At 40.2% G+C, this 22,036-nt stretch overlaps 1 protein-coding gene across 1 annotated transcript in view; it reads left to right on the top strand.

The window, feature by feature from the left end:
- Positions 1–22,036, top strand: part of PRCP (prolylcarboxypeptidase) — a 98,695-nt gene that overhangs the window by 37,167 nt on the left and 39,492 nt on the right. The window lies entirely within an intron of this gene.

Genomic DNA, 22,036 nt, shown 5'->3' with positions numbered 1-22,036 from the left:
TTAAAAATCTCAGTAGATGCCCTCAACAGTAGGATGACTACAGCCGAAGACAGAATCAGCGACCTGGAAGATGAGCTGCAGAAAGCTTATAGACAACAACAAATAATGGCGAAAGACCTCAAAATGGCTACAGAGCGAATCAGAGTCCTGGGGGATGACTTCAAGAGGAACAACATAAGAATCATTGGAGTACCAGAACCACCGGGAAGTAACCCCAATGAAAAAAACACAGTCAAAGACATCATTGCTAAGAAATTCCCAGAGCTGGAGAAGGCAGGCATCAAGATCCAAGGAGTCCGAAGAGTACCAGCAAAAAGAGACCCAAATAAAAAGACTCCAAGGCATATCATAGAATGACGGATGCTATGGATAGAGACAAAATTCTGCAAGCAGCAAGGTCAAAGAAGGAAATCACATACAAAGGAGCACCCCTCAGATTTACAGCAGACCTGTCAGAGGAAACCCTCCGAGCCCGAAGACAATGGTGGGACATAGTGAAAAAACTCAACGAAATGAATGCCTCACCAAGAATACTTTATCCGGCTAAACTCTCACTCAAACTCGAAGGAGCCATACACTATTTCTCGGATAAACAACAGCTCAGGAACTTCATAGACTCAAAACCAAACTTGAAAGAAAGTCTAAAGGGGCTACTGTAAGACAAGGAGGAGCCCCATGAAAACAACAAATACCACAGAAATATGACACAAAACCCTATCACAATAATCTCTCTCAATGTCAACGGCCTAAATGCACCCATCAAGAGACATAGAGTGGCAAAATGGATCCAGAAATTAAACCCAACATTCTGCTGCCTGCAAGAAACACACCTGAACAAACAGAGTAAACATAGACTCAAAGTCAAAGGATGGAAAACAATCTTGCAAGCAAATAACTCCCTTAAAAAAGCTGGAGTGGCCATCCTGGTATTCGACAACATAGTTTTTCAGGTTGAAAAAGATTAAAATGGACAGCGAAGGTCATTTTCTATTTATCAAGGGATATGTACAACAGGAAGAAACCACACTCTTAAACGTATACGTTCCTAATGAATGACCGACTAAATATTTAAAAACAACTCCTAACAGACTTCAAAGAGGACATCACTAACAGCACAATAGTAGTCAGAGACTTCAGTACCACCTTATCACCTCTAGATAGATCGACAAGAACAAAACTCAGCAAGGAAACATTGACTCTGAAAGAAGAAATTGAAGAGAGAGGCCTAATAGACCTATACAGGGCTTTACACCCCTAAATGAAAGAATACACATTCTTTTCCAGTGCACATAGAACATTTTCTAAAATAGACCATGTACTGGGCCCCAGAACGTACCTCAATAGAATCAGAACAATAGAAATTGTATCAACCATCTTTTCAGACCACGATGCGCTGAAGATAGAAGCTAACCACTCACCGACATGGAGAACCAAATCAAACAACTGGAAATTAAACAACTCAATGTTGAACAATGAGTGGGTCAGGAAGGAAATCAAGGAAGAAATCAAAAGATACTTAGAAACAAATGAGAATGAAGACACGAGCTACCAAAACCTATGGGACGCAGCTAAAGCCGTGTTAAGGGGAAAATTTATAGCTCTCCAAGCATTCCTCAGGAAGGAAGAAAGGGCCCATATAGATAGCTTGACTTCACGGCTCAAGACCTTAGAAAAGGACCAGAAAGAGGAACTCAAAACAGACCGAAGGAAAGAAATAATAAAAATTAGAGCAGAAATTAATGACATCGAAACCAAAAAAACAATCCGAAAGATCAATGAAACAAAGAACTGGTTCTTCGAGAAAATAAATAAGATTGATAAACCGCTAGCAAGACTCACAAAGAAAGAAAGAGAGAGAACCCTAATAAATCGAATCAGAAATGAAAAGGGGGACATCATAACAGAAACCAGTGAGATTCAAAAGATCATTGGAGACTACTTTGAAGGTCTATACGCCACAAAACAGGAGAACCTAAAAGAAATGGATGAATTCCTTGATTCCTACATTCTCCCAAGACTGAACAAAGAAGACCTGGAATACCTGAATAGACCCATCAATGTTAAGGAAATTGAAACTGTAATCAAAAATCTCCCCAAAAACAAAAGCCCAGGTCCAGGTGGATTCACTGGTGAATTCTTCCAAATATTTAAAGAAGACCTGTTGCCAGTTCTCCTCAAGCTTTTCCAGGAAATTGAAAAAACAGGAACTCTCCCAAACAGTTTCTATGAAGCATACATCTCCCTAATAGCAAAAGCAAACAAAGACACCACTAAGAAAGAAAATTATAAACCCATATCCCTGACGAACACTGATGTGAAGATCCTCAACAAAATATTAGCAAATAGGATCCAACAACTCATCAAAAAGATCATACATCATGACCAAGTGGGATTCATCCCGGGGATGCAAGGATGGTTTAACATTCAAAAATCAATCAACATAATCCATCATATCAACAAAAGTAAAGATAAAAACCATATGATCATATCGGTAGTTGCAGAGAAAGCATTTGACAAGATCCAACATCCTTTCATGATGAAAACCCTCACCAAATTGGGGTTTGTAGGAACTTTCCTCAAGATAGTCGAAGCCATCTACCACAAGCCTACAGCAAGCATTATCCTCAACGGGGAAAAACTAAGGGCCTTTCCCTTAGTTTTTCTCACTATTTGCAGACGATATGATACTATATCTAGAGAAGCCGAAAGCCTCTACTAAGAAACTCTTAGAAACAATAGACTTATACAGTAAAGTTGCAGGCTACAAAATCAATAGCCAAAAATCCCTGGCCTTCCTATACACAAACAATGAGGCAGAGGAAAGGGACATGAAAAAAGCATTCCCATTCACAGTAGTGCCCCAGAAAATCAAGTACCTCGGAATCAGCTTAACCAAGGAAATGAAAGACCTCTACAAAGAAAACTATAAAACGCTACTCCATGAAATAAAAGAGGACATGAGGAAATGGAAACATATACCCTGTTCACGGATAGGGAGAATAAATATTGTCAAAATGGCAATACTCCCCAAAGCGTTATACAGATTCAATGCAATCCCTATACGGATTGTTAGGGCGCAGATAGAGATCTCCCTATAACGACAAAGAGACTCCAGAGAGTGCAAACAGCAAGCAGGGTTTATTGTAAGACTGGCTAGCCAGGGTCCAGCCGCCTACACAGACACACAGGTCCAGCAGATTGGGCAAAAGACCCCGAGCTTCTCCAAAAGTGATCTTATATAGGCCTTCCCCGGCCGTTACAGCAGAGCCCGCGCATTTCATAGCCAATAGATTTGTAATATTGCAAACTTTCTTAACCAATCCATTTAAAAGGACATCACTCCTTAGCCTATGGTTTTAGAGATCAGTATTCGCACCAATATTCAGGAATGTCCCAGTTCTGGGGGCAGTCCTGGGTCTTGTGATACGGGTCATGTGATATGGGTCTGATTATCTGGTCTGACCACCACCGTTCTTGTGAACCGGGGTGCCTGTATCTGAATTCCTTGCTCAGGGGCAGAAAATCAAGTTATTCTAGAATGCTGGCTCCTGTAAAAAGAGTCTTAAGAAAGCTAAATAGATTCTTGTGTTCTGTCCTGGGCCCGATCCTCACAGGATACCAATGACATTCTTCAAAGAAACGGATCAAGCAATCCTAAATTTCATATGGAATAACAAGCGCCCACAGATAGCTCAAACAATTCTTGGGAAAAAGACAATGGGAGGCATCACCCTCCCCAACCTCAAACTTTATTACAAAGCAGTAACAATTAAAACAGCATGGTACTGGAACAAAGGCATAGCTGCAGACCAATGGAACAGGGTGGAATATCCCTACACACAACCCCAAATGTATGATCATCTAATCTTTGATAAGGGAGCAAGAGATGTGAAGTGGAGCAAGGAAAACCTCTTTAACAAATGGTGCTGGCACAACTGGACAACCACATGCAAAAGAATGGGCTTAGAACTCGACCTGACACCATGCACAAAAGTCAGATCAAAATGGATTAAAGACCTCAACATCAGACCACAAACCATAAGGTACATTGAAGTCAAGGTCGGCAAAACCCTCCACGATATTGAAGATAAAGGTATCTTCAAAGATGACATGCAACTGGCCAACCAAGTGGAAACAGAGATAAACAAATGGGACTACATTAAACTAAAAAGCTTCTGCACCGCAAAAGATATAGTGACCAGAATACAAAGACTATCTACAGAATGGAAAAGCATATTTACACAATACCCATCAGATAAGGGGTTGGTATCAATGGTATATAAAGCACTTGTTGAACTCTACAAGAAGAAAACATCCAACCCCATCAGAAAATGGGCCAAAGAAATGAACAGAAACTTTCCCAAGGAAGAGATATGAATGGCCAAAAGGCACATGAAAAAGTGCTCTATATCATTAATCATCAGGGAGAGGCAGGTCAAAACAACCATGAGTTACCACCTCACACCACAGAGACTAGCACACATCCAAAAGAACAAAAGCAACCACTGTTGGAGAGGATGTGGGAAGAAAGGGACCCTTCTACACTGCTGGTGGGAATGCCAACTGGTTCAGCCCTTTTGGAAAACAACATGGACGCTTCTCAAAAAATTGGAAATTGAGCTCCCATTTGACACAGCAATATCACTGCTGGGAATATATCCCAGAGAAGCAAAAAAGTATAGTCGAAATGACATCTGCACTTATATGTTCATCGCAGCACTGTTTACAATAGCCAGAATCTGGAAAAAACCCCGAATGCCCTAGAACGGATGACTGGCTGAAGAAACTTTGGTACATCTATACAATGGAATACTATGAAGCTGTTAGAAAAAAAGAAGATCATGAATTTTGCATATAAGTGGATCGGCATGGAAAGTTTCATGCTGAGTGAAATGAGTCAGAAAGAGAGAGAGACAGATATAGAAAGATTGCACTCATCTGTGGAATATAAAATAACAGAGTAGGAGACTAACACCCAGTAATAGTAGAAATAAGTACCAGGAGGTTGACTCCATGGTTTGGAAGCTGGCCTCACATTCTGGGGAGAGGGCAACTCAGAAAACGGATTACCAAGTATAATGCGGTCAGAGGCATGCGGGGAAAGGGTGATGCGGGCTGGATGTGGGCTAGAGACTGAACACAGTGGCCACTCAACACCTCTATTGCAAACCACAACACCTAATTAGAGAGAACAGAAGGGAATACCCTGCCACAGTGGCGGGGTGGGGTGGGGGGAGATGGGATTGGGAAGGGTAGTAGGGATGCTGGGTTTACTGGTGGTGGAGAATGGGCACTGGTGAAGGGATGGGTTCTCGAACTTTGTATGAGGAAAACATGAGCACAAAAATGTATAAATCTGTAACTGTACCCTCACGGTGATTCACTAAATAAAAAAAAAAAATCTCTGGTGATCACTTGTAGAAGCATCCCAGTGATTACTGCAAGGACCACAGCCAGAACATGGTCCTCAACTTCGAGTGGAGTGCAAGCATCACAGATAAAGGAGGGCTCCCCACTTCAAGGTCTGAACACTGCCACGGGGTATCTACCTTCTGGCAAGCACCTCAGCCTGTGTAGCTCCAGCCATTGCAACAACAGTGTCAGCAACTGCAAAAAAAAAGCGTGGGGGGCTAGGCTAGTAGATAACTGTACGACTTCTTGGAATAGGTTCTGTAGGAAAAGGATAAAATAGTGTCTACATTTTTTTAGTAGCTTTCCCTAAATGCTATAGGGAAGCTCTGATGCCATTAGAACTGTCACCAGTTTTGTGGGGCTCTTGACACAGCCAGAGTCAGTACAGTATTTAGGTATGAAAAGTCAAGAACGTTCATTACAATTGTTCAGAAATTTTTTATGGGGGAAGTAGAAGGGGTCACACCCGACGGTGCTCAGGGGTTACTCTTGGTAGTTCTCAGGGTGCCATATGTGGTGCAAGGGATTGAACTGGGGCCAGCCATTTGCAAGGCATGTACCTTATTCACTGTATCAGTCTCTGGCCCCAGAAGATGTTTGTTTGTTTCTAGGTCACACCCAGTTCTCAGGGCTAGTACTCCTGATTCTTTGCTTAGGGATCACTTATGACAGGCCTTAGGGGATGAAGCCAGGCTGGCAGCAAGCATGGTAAACCCCTACCTTCTGTACCTTATCTTCAACATCCCTACCCCCCAATACTTTTTTAAAACCCCAGACCATAAAATACATAGAAGAAAATGTAGATAGTGCTTATTGGTATCAGCATAGATTTCTATGTGGACTAGATATCAACAGCTAGAGAAGTGAGCTAATATAGAAAATTTATAAATTTTTGACTGAAGAGTTTTGCTTATCCTAGTGTTTATTATGGCATAATTCATAGCAGTTTACTATATGGAAACAACCTGAGTACATTAATAGATAACTGAGTCTAAAAATCTGTATAAATACACAATGAAATAGTATTCTGCTATTAAAAAAGATGAACTTTTGCTATTTGCTGAAATATGGAAGGATCTCAAGAGGATATTATAAAACAGCAAATCAGGAGAAGATGGTCTGTTTTACCTATGTTAAGGAATCAAAGCAGGTGAATAAACAAAATAAAAGTAAACTAGTAGACTTTGACAGAAGGACTTTAGTTACCAGAGGGGAAGAGGGTGGGATGAGAGTAAAGGTGAAGTGAATTCCAATGATTTTTTTTTGAAAAATTTTAAATAATTCTGCTGCACTGGTGGTGGGATTGGTGTTACAATATTGAATGTAATAAATCATAAACAAATTTTAAAAATAAATTAAAAAAATAATTCCCAAGACGTAGCATTTTCTTGGTAATATCAAGTTTCTCCATTACGCTGAACTTGGGGGACATTACAACCTCAAACCTAACACCATTGTGCTGTACCAAGGCCCCAACCCTTCCACAACCCTAAGTAGGTAGTTATCTATGCCAAATGTTGAAAGAAACCAAGTCATCTGAGAATTCAAAGATACAAGAGTGAGATTGTCACAGGCTAGGGCCCATGAGTAGGCTGACTTTGAATATAAACACAAAAGAAGAACCAGGAGAGATAACTTGGGGAGTTGGGGGTTGGTGAGTATTGGAGATATTCGTTTGTTTTGATTTACACATAAACACAGAGCAAATTTCTTTATTTCTTCTATTGTTAGATGTTTGGGTGGCTATTGTACTAAGTTTGCCAACAGTTTCTGGTGTTCCTGACTTAGCAGCTTATGATTTGGGATATAACTAAGGCTTTAAGAGTGGGCAGGGGGAGGATTGGAGGAGGGATCAGGGAGGAATTCGCGAGAACAGGGGAGAATCCAGGAGGAAGAATTGGGAGGAGGAGGCTGGAAGAGTGGGCAAGGGGACAAGAATCCAGGAGAATCGTAGAAGGAAAATGAAGGGGGAGAATAAGGGAGAATTGAGAAGAGAAGGAGAATCGGGAAGAAAGAATCCAGGAGGAATCAAGGAGAATCAGGAAAAGGAGGATGAAGGAGAATAGAGAATCAGGAAGAATTGGGGGAAGGAGAATCAGAAGAGAATGGAAATGAGATTGGAATAAACTGCAACTGATACCAAGCAGCCTGGCCCTCATTTTCTCCTTTGTCGACCCATGGCCATACACGATAAATATTTTTTAAAGTCACATCTTAGGAAAATGGCCCTGGCAAGGTTCTTTAATGGAGTGAAGTGAAGGGTTTTGTAATTTTTAAACTTTTTTTCCCCCGTATTTTTGGGTCACACCCAGAAATATTCATAGATTAAATTTAGTGGTGCTCTGGGACTTGTTAAACCTGGTACAAGACAGGTGTCCTACCTGCAGTCCTATCCTACTGGAAACAGTTTAAATGATATTTTCTGTGTGTAGAAAGATGTTTGAAAGGATGGAAGGGGCCCCTTGAATCAAATGTCTGACAGTGTTAAGGAATATGGGTCAGCTCCCCACATCCCAGCAGGCTGTTCCATTTACCTGTGATTACTCACAAGGTTGATCACATTTCTGGATCCCACTCATCAGCTCAATAATATCAGACCAAAAAATAAGTATTGTATTTGGAATTAGCAAAGTCCCATCAAAGATGACAGGTCTGGCCTGTATCTGAGAAGTAATAGTTTTGCTGTTTTGAAGGTAGTATAGTTTTTTTATCCTTTTACATTTGATCAGATAGCAACCTTCATTCTCAGAAGATCTGGTGTGGTACCATTATGATTGTGCTACTAGAAGAATATTTTGCTGGGCAGAATCATTTAGAATAATAAAGGAAAAGAAATAGTATTGTATCATTTTATAAGGGGGGATATAAAGCAATGAAACTTTGATTTGTGATATTTTAAATACTTATGATTACTGTTGCTCCAGTAATCATACTGGAGCAATAGCATAGCAGGTAGGGTGTTTGCCTTGCAGGTGGCCAACTCGGGTTCGATTCCTCTGCCCCTCCTGGAGAGCCTGGCAAGCAACCAAGAGTATCTTGCTCGCACAGCAGAGCCTGGCAAGCTCCCCGCGGCGTGTTTGATATGCCAAAAACAGTAACAACAAATCTTACAATGGAGTCGTTACTGGTGCCCTGTCGAGCAAATTGATGAGCAATTGGATGATAGTGATACAGTGACAGTGATATGATTTCTGTTGAGATTGCATGAATACTATGTATATTAGAGTGGTTAGGTTTTTATCTCCTTAAACTGGAATAAGTGAGCATATAGATTCTCTTACAAGCCAGCAAACTTTTCAGGAGCATCTTTGTGCAGTGGAGATGATCTCCTGGTTTTGGGTAATCACAGTTGACAGACCATCTGGAGATCAGAAGTGATAACTTCCGTTGAAGTTGCAGCCTTTTGATGAAAGTTGTATCCTAATTTTATCCAGCCTTTATACCTCTCCTCTTCTGGGGTTGCGTAAAGTAAACAGCTAAAGTAAACTGCCAGGTAGGTTGTGCTGTAAATTCAGCTTTAAATCCCAGAGGTCCTCTAGAGTCCTTAGCAACATCAGTTCTCAATTATTTATCTTCCTGTTTCCCCCCAAGAAGATAGGTAGTTCTTTTTTCCTCAGACCCTTGGATGAGCTTAAACTTTTGTGAGTTGTTTGTTTGTAGGTTTTATGTTTGAGTTTTCCTCTTGGCATGTGATTTGTCACAAGGCAAAATATGTCCTTCTACAGTATTCTACCTTTCTTCCAAAACCAGTACTAGATCTTTGCATAAATAAACTTAAACTTAATCTTGGGAACTTTGATTTCTGTTCATTATTTGGAGTTTTGTTTTCTGAAGCCTGGTGGGTCTGGGTTATTTTTTGTTTTAATTTTAGTTTGGGGCAACTACCAACAGTGCTCAGAACTCACTCCTGGCTCTTCAGTCAGGGATCACTCCTGGAAGGGGACCATATGAGGTACTGGAGATTCAGCCCAGATCAGTAATCACCCTTATTATTTTTTAACCAGTTATAGAATTAATATATTTGCTTTAGTATTTATAGATTGACTCAGTCTTAGTGAATAGAGTCATTTATGACCTTCTATATGCCACTGTACTTTTATAGTCACTGGGAATTAAACAGTTGACAAAATAGTCAAAAATCTATTTCTTTTCCATTGAAGAGCTAATTAATAATTTAATTATATTCACTATTAATTTATTAAATCAGCCTTAAATTTCAGTTGGGATTTTCTTTAATGGAATATTTTCATATCTATGTCTAGTGACAACTTGATGAATCTAATCTCCTATCTCTTTACCCAATTGTGTAATCACCAGGCGGCTAGGGAGATTCCCGAGGCTCTCTGCCTTTGGTGGACTCGGGCCGCTCCCCCATCCGGTTCAGCTGATGCTAACGGGCAGACTAAAGAGGAAACGAGGGCCAAGCTGTTGGCTAATGATCAGTTGCTGTTTATTCTATTCTTCCCACGCACCTGTTCAACTCTCTCAAAACCCCCCATTCTAGTGTCACACTGCCCCTCATTCCTGTCTTCCTGTCTCTCTCGCTCATCTCTCCACGCTCCCTCTCAAAGCCTCATCTCTCTTCTCTCCATGCGCCTGCTCCTGCATTCTTCCCCTAAATTCTTCTCCCTCTGGACTTCTCCTTGCAAATCTTTCCGTGCTCCATCTTGCTGCCCTGCTCTCTCTAGTCTCTCCACAGGCCTGCTCCTGCATTCTTCTACATTCTTCTCTCTTTGTCCTCCTTGCTCGTCTCTCCACACTCCTCCATCTTGCTGCCCTCATCTCTCTCTCTCATCTCTCTCCAACTCCCCCACATTGGGGGCAGGCACCACACCCTGTTTATCCAGGTAGCACAATCAACATATCAAAGACCCTTCCTCATCTCACATAAGGCTCAAGGGTGGCAATACCACTTACGGGTGGGTGTTTCTCCTCTCCTTAATCCAATAACTTAATTAACATCTTAATGAACATCTTAATTCCTAATATTAGTTAATTTGCATGGACACAGTAAGAGATACATTGAGCCTATAGGGTGGCTCTCCTGGGAACAATTTGCTATAGATTTCAGACTACAGTGCTCAGGCCAGATTAATCTTTCCTAACCCCAGCAGGGTCCAAATCTAGTTAATTTTTTGCATCATGACAGAATTTGTTCATGACCATGCTCTTAACTGATAATTAAGTATTATGGCACTTTGGCCAGGCCCATTTTGATGCCAGGGTAGCTCATAGCTCACAGCTTGCTCTGGGTCCATCGAGTCCCTCTTTGGGACCCTGCTTTTGGGGATCTAGGAAGTGAGGACAACTGAGGCTTAAGTCGAGAGAAGGAGTCAATTAACTCCCAAGTTACAAAAGCATAGCATTAGCTGTCTTCCTGTGCCTATACAAAAAGGACATTGCTCTGAATTAACTATGCTAAGGACTTAAGGAGAAGAGAAAAACAATATTTACAAGTCAACAGAATCTGATCAGGAGGCATAGAACCGTTGTGACTTAAGTCACAGTTTATGACTTAAGCTCATTTCAGAACAACAGTTCCTGAATATGGCTGGTCTATACAGCAAATCATGCTGTCTGGAAGTGCTCTTCTGTTTTTTGTTGTTGTTTGTTTTTTTTGTTTTTGTTTTTGTACATGAAACATGTTCTTGTTATTCTTCAGCATTCAGCTCAGATATCTCTGTAATTCCTTCAAGCAGGAGGAGTAGGATCATACCATCATGCCTGCAGTATGCCCATCTCTTAATAGATTCTGAACTTGAGAATAGAAATCTAGCTTCCATAGTTCTCTTTCTTTAATGGGGGAAAGAAGGGGGAGTATTTTTAGGGAAGGGGAAGGGGAAGGCTTTAGGATTCCCAAGCTGTGTTCAGGTCGTCTAGAGGTCCCACGAGAGATTTTCGTTCAGCCAGGCCTGCTGTTAAGTACAAGGGCCCAAGAATGCAATGCTGTTCTAGCCCTGTGGTACAGGGATCATCTGGGCCACCTGGGCAGTGCTGGGCACTTCCAGCTCCACACCCATGGTTGTTGGGGTCCTCTAGGACTGCATCTCAGAATACAACTTGATTTAGGCCCTTGCTAGACATGTGCTTTAACTCCCTCTCCACACCTTTTTTCTTTTTTTGTCGGATGAGGGAGGGGTTTACACCCAGTGGTGCTTAGTACTTTCTCATGTTTTTGTGCTAAGGGTAAGGAATTATTCCTGGCAGGGCTCAGGGAACCATATTGGATGCTGGGAATTGAACCCAGGTTGGCTGTGTGCAAAGCAAGCACCCTACCTTGCTTTACTATTGTCCTGGCCCCTCTACACATTTTTATTTTTGTTTATTTAAATTTTAAAAAAAATTTTTAACACTGCGATTTACCAAGTTGTTTATAATACAGTTGTTCCAGGCATTCATGTCCCAACAGCAGTCATACCACTAGTGCACCCTTCCCTCCACCAGCGTCTCCAGTTTCTCACCTATTGTCCCAGCCTGCCTCCTTGCAGGCACCAACAAATTTGCTTCATATTGTTTGTTATAACACAAAGGCAAATGGAATTATCAAAACTCAGATTGATAAGAGTAAGTTTATGGTAATTATTATATCAGTGATGCTACTAAATTTTAAGTTGTCTGAGGCTCAGCTGTGCTGGTTAGTTCTGGCTGAACCTTCTGTTTTATTATTTAGGTTCAGTGAGCTTGGTGGTCTTGTATGCAACTTTCCAATCAGATTTGCTGTGTTCCCACTGTGCTGACAGTATGAAATTATGTCACGCTCCAGGACCAGTAGATCTGGAACAATTAGCTGGCTTGGCAGTTTAATGAGATTTATTTATAGAACTGTGCCATTTCTATGTTGGATGGTGTTGGGGCTGGTTGTGGGCTGCTGGGCCGTCAGGCAGAAAGATGAATCTTCCCACCCCAATTCCAAGAAGGCCCCAGAGTTCTCAGCCTGGACCATTCTACCTGGGAAGATTTGGCGGTATCATGTTCTTTGCAGATGTGACGCTGAACTCTTTCTCTGTTTGCCCCCTCTACATATTTCTAAAGGAAACAAAGTTAATTAGATGTGATTAACAGGTTTGATTTTGACCAATATAATGCAACTATATTTGAATATTTGTGAAATGGAAATGCGAACATCTTTACATTATAGAATCAAATATGTTTATAAATCTATCTTTAAATTTTCTTATAAATTGAAATATACAGGATTCTAACTTTAGAATCACCTCATTCTCCTTTAGAGTTATTATACTGTTACAAGAATAACAACTATTCTGATTTCTAATAGCATAAAATTTGACTCCTGGCTTTCAAAAGAAGATTGATGATGAATACAATTTTAAGTTATATGAATATAAATTTATTTCAAAGGTTTAAAATAGTTTGTATCTCTGTATAATTTCTGTTGTTGTTAAGAGTAAGTTCTAAGTTTTCTTCCTCACCTTAGATTTTATGAATGTAGTATTTAAAATTGAAATGGTTTCTACCTCTCTAGTACTTATACAGCAGCGCCCTCTGATGGCATAACATTTCCTAAAATGTAGTTACTTAATATTCACAGGGCTGCTTTATATCGAAATCTAAAGCTTAAACTCTGGCCAGTAAGTTCTGGTACTTAAAGCTTCCTAAAGCCATGCAAAGTTGTTAATCATGTGCTTTTCCAAAGTTGTTTAGCTAACAGAAGATGTGTGTCTTTGATTGTACTTTCAGTTCATTGGTAAAATTTCACTTAACTTTTATTATATGCCTGGATGTATAATTAGAACCAGCAATATGATGACTTTTTAAGAAGTAAATGATATTGGGTAGTATACTACTGGGATTTTGTCTTTTAAAAATTCTTTGATTAATTAAGAATGATGTAAGGGACCAGAGTAACAGCCTAACGGGCAAAACACATGCTTTGCATGATGGATGCCCGTGTAGAATACCCGGTACTGGCACAATCCTTTTCTGGGAGTATCTTCTGAGCACTAATGGGTGTGCCCTTAAAAACAATACAATATGAAACAGAAAAAAAGACTTAAAATTAGTAACTTAATGGCAGTGATTTTGTCCACTAATGAAAATATAAAAATACATAATTTCACATACTGTTCAACATGTATGTTGGAGATATGTCCTTCACTTTGCAAATTGAGGAGAAAGACACTTGAGTGTCCTTAGGTTGGACATCATAGTCATCCTGTCTGCAGTAATGTGTAATAATGACAAAAGCAGACTGAGTTTGTTAAAGGGAGAATTAGGTATGACATAAAAGCACATGAAAGTATAATCAAAGAACCATATTTGACTTTTATTTACTAGTTATGTGACTTTGGAAAATTTGTCTGATTTTTTGTGGTTTCTAAATTCCTGCATAAATCTGGTGTAGTGAAGGTGTCGGGTGCCATATATGTAATGGGTGCTTTTTCCTGTCCTCCACGGAATCTCTAAATTGCCTCCCAAATTCTTAACAGATTTGCTTTTCTTCTTAATGATGGTCATCATTACATTTTATTTTACTAATATGTTTTTCTTGATTTTTTTTTTCTTATGGTAAGTGTCAGAGGTGCATCATTGAAAAGCATCATGTACTACATTAAGTTAATCACTAAAAGTTCAAGTCTTATTTCATTATAAATTGTCGCCTTTCCCCAAGGAACTACCTCTGTACTCCTTCTATTCTGGTAACCATTAATTGGTTTTCAGTCCAAGATTTTGTTTATTTATTTGGGGGAAGTAATAATATTGTTTATTCAGGCTGAGAGGTGCTCGAGGGCCATTCCTATCTCTCTGCTTGGGAGCAACCCGTGGCAGTGCGTGGAAGACCATAGGTAGTGTCAGAGAATAAAACCCCGGTGAGCTGCAAGACAAAGAACCTTAACTCTGTGCTATCTGGCCCATCAACTGTTTTTTTTTTAAATTTAATTTTATCTGGTAGTTCTTTCTATAGGCCATATGTAAGAGAAATCATAGTTTTTTTTTTTTTATCTGAAACAGATGTGATTTAGAGGGTTTTTTGCATGTTAACTTTAATTTTGTTTTTTTTAATTTTAAAATTTTATTTTCATAAGGCTGTTCACAATTAATTACATTCAATATTTTAACACCAAACCCACCACCATTACACCTTCCTGCCACCATTATTTCAAATTTTCCCACCACCACTCAAGCCTGTCTGCCACAGGAAGATGCGAAATAATTTATTTTCTGTTGCTTATTATGAATATCATGAGATGTTGTGTGGCCACAGAAGTGTGTGAATGCTCCTGGAATTCTAAAATTGTAAATGATTGGGGTCGAGAGATATCTCTATAGCGAGGTAATCCATTTGGAGATTCATTGCTGAGTTTCTGGATCAAGGTTGGTGACATGCTTTAATGGCATCGAGAGGCAATTTGTGACAGCCAGAACCTTAAAGGGGTGGGGAGATGGGAGTGGACAGCCCGTCCCTGCTGCAGCCATGTGGCCTGGAGTCTTGAGTTGCTAGTCCTGTGTACCTGGGTTTTGCTTCTGGAAAAGTTAATTAACTTTAATTTTGAGCAGTTTTAAAAACCAAATAATTGCCCTGCATGTGTGAATGCCTGTGTTTTATGTCTGGGAGAGCACCATCTCCCTTCTCTCCCCCTCTTTCCCCACATCCAAATAATTATTTTTGCCACAATAAACATTTAAAATATTTTTCTTCTTTTTTTTAATTGAATCACGTTGAAATACATTTACAAGCTTTCATGTTTGAGTTTCAATCATACAACAATCAAACACTTATCCCTTCACCAGTGCACATTCTCTACCACCAATGTCCCCAGTATATACCCCCCTGTCCAACCCTTCCCCTGCCTCCATGGCAGACAGTTTCCTCCTATTCTCTCTGCCTTTGGGTATACTATGGTTTGCAATACAGATACTGAGAGGCTATCATCTTTGGCCCTTTATCTACTTTCAGAACACATCTCCTATCCCGAACGATTCCTCTAACCATCATTGACTTAGTGATCCCTTCTCTATTCCAGCTGCCTTCTCCTCCAGCTCCTGAGACAGGTTTCCAAGTACGGGGCAGTCTTCCTGGCCCTTATGTCTATTTGTCTTTGGGTGTCAGTCTCATATTATATTATTTTATATTTCACAGATGAGTCCTTCTGTGTCTGTCCCTCTCTTGCTGACTCATTTCACTTAGCATGATACTCTCTGTATCTATCCACTTATAAGCAAATTCCATGACTTCATCTCTCCTAACAGTTGCATAGTATTCCATTGTGTAGATGTATCAAAGTTTCTATAATCAGTCATCTGTTCTTGGGCATTTGGGTTGTTTCCAGATTCTTGCTATTTTGAACAGTGCTGCAGTGGACACACAGGCGCAGATGTCATTTCTACTGTGCTTTTTTGCACCCTTGGGATATATTCCCAGAAGTGGTATTGCAGGGCCCATATGGAAGCTCAATTTCTAGTATTTGAAGGAATGTCCATATTGTTTTCCAAAAAGGCTGGACCAGCCGGCATTCCCACCGAACAGTTGCCACAATAAACTTATTTTAAAGATGTATTTTCAGAACTGGGAAGATGGCCTTAAGTGCTAGAACACAGTTTTTGTGTTCAAGAATCCTGGGTTTCATCTTCAGCAGAACATGGTCCCCTAAAGAGCAAACAGAGCCCTGCTGGTGCTCACTCAGAAACCAAAAATCACAGAGATGTTCTCTCTGTTCATTCTTGCCTACTCATTTTCATGTATCTATAAGGTAAAGAAGGGAAACGTCTTTTTAATTTCATAGATCTTATTCTAAAAAGACATGGTCTGTATTACTGGAGCTGTGTTGCTTTTTGAGGTTATGCTTGTTTTGCGTTTATGGAATTTATCTTAGTTATACCAAACTGCTAAACTAATGAAATGTTCCAGTTCCGCCTGAGCCAAGTTACCTCATCTCCATAAACCCAGTTTCTTTAGTTGAACATGGAGTTCAAACGGTTTCTAAGGTGATTGTCCTCTTTTATGATGAGGTTAAAAAAAAAAAATCTCTATTCAGAGGCATCAAGCTGAGCATGGTGTGGAGGCTCCCAGTCCGTACCAGCAGAGGGCGCACTGCCACTAGTACATTGGGCTTTGTGCTCTGAAAATGCTTTTTCTACAGCAGAAGTTGATGTCCCTGTTTTTAGCTATTTAGGCAGAACACTGAACAAACAAAACCCTTCAGAAAATTTTGACACTAAGAATACTTCTTTATAGTTCTGTGAAGAGCTCAGCAACTTTTACGGCATTTACCCCAAGTACTCATATTAAATCCCAGGAATATAACTTCATACCTCTATATGTATGGAATATTTCCTGTCCCCACCACCAAAATTCCAGTGCTTTCACATTATTAAAGTGAGCCCTTCTACCCATTCTTTCTAACCTCCGTTTCCCTTTTCCTCTAGTAATTCAAATATATTTAAATTTTATTTTTACTAAGACTATGATTTACAAAGTTGTTCATAATAGAGTTATAAGAGATTTTATAACAGGCATACAATGTTCTAACAGCAGTACTATATCACCAGTGTCCCCTTCCCTCCACCAGTGTCCCCAGGTACCCTTTCATCGCCTAGCCTGTCCTCTTGGCAGGCAGATAACAAATTCATTTTATATTGCTAGATCCAACAAAACTTGAGGAAATGGAAAATGGCATTATCAGAAAATAACACTGTAGCACTGTAGCACAGTTGTTCTGTTATTCATCGATTTGCTCGAGCGGGCACCAGTGACATCTTCATTGTGAGACTTGTTACTGTTTTTGGCATATCGAATATGCCACAGGTAGCTTGCCAGGCTCTGCTTTGTGGGTGAGATACTCTCAGTAGCTTGCTGGGATCTCTGAGAAGGATGGAGGAATTGAACCTGGGTGCAAGGCAAATGCCACGTGCAAGGCCCTACCTGCTGTGCTATCGCTCCAGCCCATCAGAAAATAGGTCAATTAAAATCAATTCAATCTTTATAAAGAAATTAAAATCATTTATTACAGCATAATACCTATTCTTATTTACATAAATAAGTTTTCAACCCTGGCATTTAAAATAAATTGCGTTATTTTATTTTGTACTTGTATTTTACTGTGGTAATTATCACATCTTCATTGTAATAAATAAAATGTTTTTTAAAAAATCTGTGCTAGGATTAGAACATTGGATGCTGGAAACAGCTGTATTATAAACAACTTTGTAAATCACGGTATTTAAAGTTTCAAACAAAAAAATTCTGTGCCAATATATTTTTGTGTGTGTGCCAATATTGGTCCTCATTCCCCTACCCTGAAAGAGCCCCCAGTATGCCTTCGGGCTACACTAGCACTTGACAGAGACGAATGGAGATGTTACTGGCACCTGCTCGAGCAAATCAATGAACAACGGGATGACAGTGATACAGTGATACATTGATATTTTAGAGTTTACATAACAAAGATTAAACTTGCAAATGTAAAATTTAGTAAGAATTAAGAAAATTTAAGCAAGAAAACATGAATAGGCCTATAAAAGTGCAACATATTTTGTCATGAGAAAGAAAATATTGGTTTTATATTAGGATATATTATAGCTACTGCTTGAGTATTTGCATTAATAAATAAAAGATTGCCATAAAAATCTCTATGGATGTAAAAAAAAACTGGCCAGACATAGAACAATGAGAACAATCAATATAAATGAAGTGTTAAATTATTATTGAAAACATAAATACATCCCTGCAAGCTAGGAGTGAAAAAGCCCTTTTTAATACAGTAGGGGGTAACCATAAGCACCATTAGTGAGTGCCATACTCAGTGCCTGCCATGTGCTGGAAAGTTTGTCCTGTTCTTTCTCTTTTTCTTTCTCTCTCTCTTTCTCTCCTTCCTCCCTCCCTCCCTCCCTCCCTCCCTCCCTTCCTTCCTTCCTTCCTTCCTCCCTCCTTCCCTTCCTTCCTCCCTTCCTTCCTCCTTCCCTTCCCTCCTCCCTCCCTCCCTCCCTCCCTCCCTCCCTCCCTCCCTCCCTCCCTCCCTCCCTTCCTTCCTCCCTTCCTTCCTCCTTCCCTTCCCTCCTCCCTCCCTCCCTCCCTCCCTCCCTCCCTCCCTCCCTCCTTCCTTCCTTCCTTCCTTCCTTCCTTCCTCCCTCCCTCCCTCCCTCCCTCCCTCCCTCCCTCCCTCCCTCCCTCCCTCCCTCCCTCCCTTCCTTCCTTCCTTCCTTCCTTCCTCCCTCCCTCCCTCCCTCCCTCCCTCCCTTCCTTCCTTCCTTCCCTCCCTCCCTCCCTCCCTCCCCCCTCTTCCTTCCTTTTTTTCTTTTTTATTGAATCACTGTGATTCACAGTTACAAAGCTTTCATGATTGAGTTTCAGTCACACACCCATCCCTCCACCAGTGTGCACTTTCCACCACCAGTATCCCCAGTTCCTTCCCACCACTCCCACCCCATCCCACCTCATGCCTCTGTGGTAGGCCCTTCCTTCTTTCTCTCTACTTTTGGGCATCATGGTTTGCAGTGGTTTGCAATACAGATACTAAGAGGCCATCAGGTTTGGTTCTTAGTCTACTTTCAGCATTCATCTCCCATCCCGAGTGATCCCTCCAACCATCATTGACATCATCATCAGAGTGGTCCCCTCTCCATCCCAACAGCCTTCTTCCCCAGCACATGAGGCAGGCTCCAAACCATGGAGCAATCCTATTGGCCCTTGTCTCTACTGTGTCCTGTTCTTTAAAGAAGCTTTTTTAAAAGTTTCTTGCAAACTGTTCTCAAGGTTATGAATTTCCTAAGCTCTTGCTCATTCCTGAATCTTTTGTAGTATTCTTTAAAATTCCAATGATAATGTAACTGGATAGAGTATTCCTGATGAGGTGTTCATTTCACTGAATTTATGTACTGTGTCCCTCCATTTTCTTGCGGCTCTCATTTCATAGATCTTGTGAATCTTGTGGGCTTTCCTTTATACATAAGCTCCTTTTTTGATCTTGGTTTTCAATATTCTGTCCCTATCTTTGAATTTCATCATTTTGAGTACAAGTCTCTTGGAATTTCCTTCATTCCTTCTATTTTCGCCGGAACCTTTTGGGCCTCTTGGATCTCAGAGCGGTAATCCTCAACTTTGGGAAGTTCTGATCAAGGATTTAACAGTTGTTTCTTCATTACATTTTACTTCCTGTTCTTCAGGGATTCCCATGATTCTTTTATTGTTCCTCTTGAGCTCATCCCATAGTTCTCCGGTATGAAAGTTCATTTCTTTTCAGACTCTTTTCATTTTCTTTTCTTTTCTGGTGATTTCCTCCCTTTCATCTTGTTACTCCTTGATCTTTTGCTCAGTAGCACTTAATCTGATGTTTAGTGCTTCGATTGAGGCTTTTTTTTTTATATCACCTACCATATTCTTAATTTCTTTTTGTTTTGTCATTTCAGCACTCATGTGCTTTGCTGCATGTGCCGTTGATTCTTTGAGCTCATTAAATATCCTGACAGTGGTATTACTAAAGTCATTACCTGATGATTTACCGAGCTGCTTGGTGTTCTTTGTGCCATCTGTGTTATTGTTTTTGCTCATTGAACTTGGTGGGCTTTTACATGTTTTCCCCATTGGTTTTCTAGTGTCCTTGCTATTCTGGGAGTGAGTCTTTATAATTAGACCCCCTGGATCATGAGGGAGTAGGCTGGGGATTGCTCTTCTTCTTTGCCAGTCTTAACTGAATTACAGGAAGTGCAACTGTGTCTAGAGTAATTTGTTGTGTGTTTCAGGAATTGTGGTGTGGGCCCATTATTGTGGTGCAGGTCAGGTTTGGAGACCGTTGGGACCTAACCCTAAGTACAGGGTTCTGTGTCTTGCTCTGAGTAGGCCAAGTGATGTCAGCTAGAGGTTAATCTCACGTGGAATCGAGCTGCAAGCAAAAGTTCAAGAGCCCTAGTGTGGGCCCTTTAATATGGAGCAGGTTGGGTGTGGAGGCTGTGAGGACCTAGCCCGGAGGGAGGTAATGCAAATATTTTTCACAGAACGATTTGGTAATGGTTTACTTTCTGATTCATTGCCCTCCCCATGATTATCTCAGGTTCCATTAATGCCATTATGACAAGCATAATTTGATCTTTATTTTTTCACCTAGCTGAGTAGTACCTATTGTGTATGTATTCTCCAACTTCTTTATCCAGTCATCCTTTTGATGGGCATGTTGATTGATTCCATTTTGGGCTATTATGGATAATTTGCATTGTCTGGTTTTGAGGCCATATTCAACTGTGCTAAGGGACTACTCCTGTCTCTGTGCTCAAGAATCACTCTGACAGTGCTTGGGGGAGCATGTTTGGTGCCTGGGATCAAACCAGGGTGTGCCATTTGCAAGACAAGTGCCTTGCTGTACTAGCTTTCCAAAAATAATTTCCATTTACTTAAAAATATCTATATCTGTATATATATATATTTTTAAATAATGGGTTCATAGACCCAAGTTCAGCACCACCAGGAGTGATTGCTGAGTGCAGAGCCAGGAATAAGTCCTGCACATATTCAAGTATGGCCCAAAATAAACCAAAAACTGGGTTCATGTTTCTGTTTTCAATTTTTTAACATTATGGTATCTTTAAATACTTGATTTCATTTATCTTACAATGAAAACTAATTACTGTCACTGTATCACTGTCATCCCGTTGTTCATCGATTTATTCGAGCGGGCTCCAGTAACATTTCCATTCATCCCAGCCCTGAGATTTTAGCAGCCTCTCCTTATTCATTTCCCCAATGATTGGAGGCTCTTTTCAGGGTCGGGGATGAAACCTGTTATTGTTACTGTATTTGGCATATCAAATGTGCCACGGGGAGCTTACCAGGCTCTTCCTTTCAGGCAGGATACTCTCGGTAGCTTGCTGGGCTCTCCGAAAGGCATATATACATATATATGCCTATATGTATAGGCATATATATATATTTGTATATATGTATATATATGCATATATATATATTTCCCTTTATGGTGATTTGTCGCAGGCTGCTCCTGCTCACCCTTGGCCCAAGGGTGTAGAAGCAAAAATTAAATTCTTCAAAATTTGAATCAGTGGTCTAAAAGAATTATATAGTGGGTGCAGGAGAAAGTCTCTTTTTCAGACATGTTGATCTATTGTTCAGCTATGATTTTTTGTTTGTTATAGTAAAATAAGACATTTAGTTTAGAATTTTACTTTTTACTTAATGGAGTTATTTGATAACTGTATACATAATTTCTTGTAACCCCTTCGCAAGGACGCCTGCCAGTCATGGAGTAAAATAGGAACAGTGGCTTAGGGTCCACAGGAGTGACTTGGCTAATAAACAATACTTGATTCCTTTGTATAATCACTTTTTCGCTCTTCTATATTAATGCTTGCTTCACTATGCTACATAGATTTACTGGGTGTCAGGACATGGGCCCAGTGAGTTAAGCTAATTTTGTGGGTGTTTATGAAAATGACAGGTAAATCAAAATCCTGTGCTTCTGCTGAGGCTGCTGCTCTTGCCTAGCAGGACGGCTCGCCAGCTGGTGTGATACACTCCTGCCAATTTTACTTGATGTCTCCATGTCTCCTTTGATCATGATCCCAAAAACTTAGCATTACTTTATCTTACAATTAAAAATAATTCAGAATAAAAATTTTGTGATTATAGTATTTGTAAATTTTAATGAAAGAGTAAATTTAA

The sequence above is a fragment of the Sorex araneus genome, chromosome X (genome assembly GCF_027595985.1).
Source record: "Sorex araneus isolate mSorAra2 chromosome X, mSorAra2.pri, whole genome shotgun sequence".
In the NCBI taxonomy this organism is placed as follows: Eukaryota; Metazoa; Chordata; class Mammalia; order Eulipotyphla; family Soricidae; genus Sorex; species Sorex araneus.
The sequence above is the reverse complement of the archived record's forward strand: the minus strand, read 5'-3'. Positions and strand labels throughout refer to the sequence as shown.